At 39.4% G+C, this 4,349-nt stretch overlaps 1 non-coding gene across 1 annotated transcript; it reads right to left on the reverse strand.

Annotated features, from left to right (window-relative positions):
* Nucleotides 1-850: 850 nt before the first annotated feature.
* LOC142169299 (small nucleolar RNA R71) lies at nucleotides 851-957 on the reverse strand. The gene has a single exon (XR_012699007.1). It is a non-coding gene; the product is annotated as a small nucleolar RNA R71 (small nucleolar RNA).
* Between the last annotated feature and the right edge of the window lie 3,392 nt (nucleotides 958-4,349).

A 4,349-nucleotide genomic window follows, 5' to 3' on the forward strand; every position in this document is an offset into this window, starting at 1 on the left:
GCATAATTTAAGTGTGTGTTTCGAGCTCGTCAAATTTTGGCGTCGTTGCCGGGGATTGACAATTAATAGTATTTGAAATAGTTTGTAGTACTAATTTAGGAAATTTTCCTTTTATTTTATTTTATTTTTCCCTTTTTACATTTGGTGTTCTTTGACTGTGCGCAGTTTATAGGTTCAGAGTGGTGCATGACTAGAACTTCTGCGAAGGAAGTGCTACCATACGAGCCAGAAATTGAAAAATAACTGCGACAACTGAAGAAGGAAAGAAGTCTCACCGAGACATCAGAAAAGGTTGGGAAGTCCTCAACTAAAGAACTTATGGCTGGAAACGGTGAAGATAATGTGGATTTGACTGCGAGAGAAGCAACCCAACGAATAGAACAAGCTGCACGAGATGCTGAGGAAGTAGCTATTAGAGATGCGCGGAACATCTATGAAGAAGAGAGGGGTCTCAGACATAATCAACATCAACTCTTGCCTGGGAGACTACTTGGTGATTATGCTAGACTGGTCTACAATCAAGGTTTATCAAGTGTTAGACCACCTCTAATTGTAGTAAACAATTCCAAGTTAAAGCAAGGGTTCCTTCAAACCCTTACAGAATTGTTGTGTCTTTAGAGGGATGCCAAACGAAGATCCAAACACACATCTAATGGACTTCGAGTAGATTATGAACATCTTTCAATACAATGGTGTGTCACAAGATGCAGTGTATCTAAGGGCATTCCCCTTTTCTCTTAAAGATGACGCAAAGCAGTGGATTTGAAGCTTACCCATGGGATCAATTAGAACATGGGAGGAGATGACAAGAAAATTCCTTGATAAATATTTCTCCTCAGCTAAGACGGGCAAGTTTAGAAGAGAAATCCATAACTTCTACCAGAAAGAGAATGAAACTGTTTTTGAAGCACGAGAGAGGTTTAAGTAGATTGTTAGAAAGTGTCAACATAGCGAAATTGAATTCTCGATGCAACTCTAGGACTTTTAGGATGGATTAACACCGGCCTCAGGTAGAACATTAAGTAATGCAGCTGGAGGTCTGTTGATGAAAAAGACTCCATAGGAGATAGTTACAATTCTTGATGAGTTATCTGAAGATGCTAATCAGTGGCCCTCTGAGAGTGCTGAAAGAAGAAGATCAACTGGTGTTCACCAAGTTGATGCTAACATATCTGTGCAGGTACAACTTGATGTTATGGCTAAAGCAATAAGGAAGCTGATCTTAGCCTCGATACAAAGTGAGCCTCATGCAGCTTGTGATATATGTGGAAGAGGACACCATTCTCATGAGTGTCAAGCCTCAACTGCGGAAGTGAATGCTGTGGGAAACTACAATTTTAATGCAATGGATCAGAGGCGCCCCGGTTTTTCATGGAGTTCACCTGGGGGTACCGCGAATCCATGGCAACAAAATAACTCTAGACCCTAGGGACAAGGAGCTCTAGCATTCCAAAATCAGCAAAGGCAGCAATTTCAGCCTCAATAGCCCATTCAGCGTGGCATAGAAGATCTCATGAAGGCCTTCATTCTGAAAACTGATGAGAGGCTTGAAACTCATAGCGCAGCTATCCCGGAACATGGAGCAGCTATTAAAGAAATAGGTATTGGTTTTTGAAACTTGGAAAGACAGGCTGGGTAGCTAGCCACTCTATTGTTTGAGAGTATTCCAGGAATGCTCCCCACTGATATTGAGAGAAATCCTAAAGAAATAGTGAATGCTGTGACTTTGAGAAGTGGGAAAGTGTTGAAACATCCCACCCCGGTCCAAAAAAAGGTGATACTTGAAAAAGAAAGTGGGGAGTAGTCTCGATGAAAACTGAGAAGAAAAAGAAGGAAGAAACTTCGAGAATGGAGGAACTTGAGGAAAGCAAACATATGCCTGATTTACCTTTCCCCCAATATTTATGTAGAGAAAAGTTGGATAAGCAGTTTGAGAAATTTCTGGATGTGCAGAAACATGTTCATGTGAACTTACCATTCACATAAGTGCTATCACAAATGCCTGCTTATGCGAAATTCTTGAAGGAGATCCTTACAAAGAAAAGGAAAAATGATGAGACCTCATTGGTCAAGCTCACAGAGCATTGCAGTGCGATCTTACAAAACATACTCCCATACAAGTGTGGAGATCTAAGGAGTTTTACTATACCTAGCTCTGTTTGAACTATTCATTTTGATAAATCATTATGTGATTATGGTGCCTCTATTAATCTAATGTCTCAATCTATTTACAGGAAACTGGAGAATGAGATTGGAGAGATGAGGTCGGTGCCAATATCTTTGCAGCTGGCAAACCAAACGACTTTAATATCTGAGGGGATAGTGGAAGATGTCTTTGTTCGTGTAGATATGTTTGTATTTCCTGTGGATTTTATAGTGGTGAATATGGAGGAAAATAAGGAGGTCCCCATCATCCTAGGAAGACCATTCTTAGCGACGGATAGAGCTATACTAGATATACACGAGAGGAAACTCATGCTTGGAGTGGGCGAGGAGATTGTGACTTTTGATATGAATGTAGAAAAGGGGGCACAAAAGGAAAAACCAGCTGCAAGTGTTGAATGGAAAGTGAAGGTCTCAAAAGAGAAGGCTGCACTGAGTGATAAAGATAAGTGTAGGGTGTACCTAAGAAGGATGAGAAAAAGCTGTCTGCCTTGATGTGCGCATTAGTTCGAAGGCGAGCAATGGAGCCCGACTTTGACTCAAACCCCGACTAGATGTTCAGGAAAGCTTCCTTTACTTTATGCTTTTTAATTGTGTGCCATGGCGACATGCCACAACTTCATTCATGAAGGAAAGTAATGTCGTTGACCTCTATGTTAGAGTAAGTGAGCTGGTTTTGAAAAATGCGTGGCGCGTTTGAGTCAAATCTTTAGGCGAGGATATTACAGTATTATGCTTAATCTATTTTAATTATTCTTAGTGTGATGAGTTAGGAGAGTTGTTTAAAAAGGTTGTGTCTATGTGAAGTGTAGTTTGATTGCTCGAGGGTGGTAGGATATAATTGCGTATTTTAGTCTCTCATTGCACTCTAATTTACTGCACTTTTATTGTGTTTGAGCTTTAATCACTAGTGTTTTGTACTTATTATGTGTTTTATGCCTTGTAAGAGTGATTCGGAGTTATGTAGATGTATGTAATGAATTTGAGCTATTTGGAGCTTTGACGTCTGAGTAAAAGCCCAGGGGATTAAGTCGGGATCGTGTTCGGCGGTCGAACACTACATTTGGATATCAAATGACATGAAAATATCCGTACTCTGAGAAATCCCCACTGCTGTAGCATGTGGGGCACTGCGCATGTGTATTGTTTTGCTTCCGGACAGATTTCAACTCTTTGGATTTCCCCATTAATGTCCTGCATGGTGCGTCACCCCATCCGGCGCGCCTGTGCAATTTTTACAAAGTAAATTTCCTATTTTGGCTAGGAGAATATGATTTCATATAGGCCCGACCCTACTTATTATAAATACATGGAAAAACGTTTTTTGGGGAGTTTTGGCATATATTAAACCTAAGGATGCCAAGGGGGAGTGGGAGGAGCAAAAGCACAAGTATTTCATCATTCCTTCCTCACTCAAGACCTGAGTTTGGATCGAATATATGTTTTTCGATATTTTAATTATATTTGTGATGAATTGTTCCATATCTATGGAGTAGTTCTCTTTAGGGTTTGATGGATTGGGTGTATTGATGATTGTTTGTGGATTATAACTATAGTTTTAGGTATTGAAGTGTTTTTGGATGACTTCATTGTTGCATCTATATTCACTTGTTCATGTAACCGAGAGAGGCATAACTTGTGATATCTTTGCATTATATTGTTGGGTGAGTTCATTATTTCTTGTTAGTAATCAAAAGAGGCTAGTTGAATCATTGATTAAACCTAGTTAGGAGTGAATAATCGATAGAGGTTCTCCTAAAGACCAATCCACCACGCATTCTTGCATATCTTCACGTGCTTAAATTGGTTAATTTCGTGAGGTTGAGACTTAATCGAGAGAGGAGTTTCTACTTAACGTTTGAACTAATAATTGATTGAATTTGAGAGACTGACTTAAACATTAGAAGTGAATTATCTAGAGTTAGAACCCAAATAATTATCTTGCACCTATCCTATCGACCCTTGTTTTCTTCCACTGATAACTTCCTTGCTTACCTTTGTTGCGATCGTCATTAGTCAATAGCTTTAGATTCTAAGAAAATATTATTTAACTCCAATCCCTATGGATACGATATTATACTATACTATCTTTGACTAGCGAGCATAATTTAAGTGTGTGTTTTGTCAAGGAAAACATAGATTCGATCGAAACTCGGGTCTTGAGTGAGGAAGGAATGACAAAATCT

The sequence above is a fragment of the Nicotiana tabacum genome, chromosome 14 (assembly GCF_000715075.1).
Source record: "Nicotiana tabacum cultivar K326 chromosome 14, ASM71507v2, whole genome shotgun sequence".
NCBI lineage: Eukaryota > Viridiplantae > Streptophyta > Magnoliopsida > Solanales > Solanaceae > Nicotiana > Nicotiana tabacum.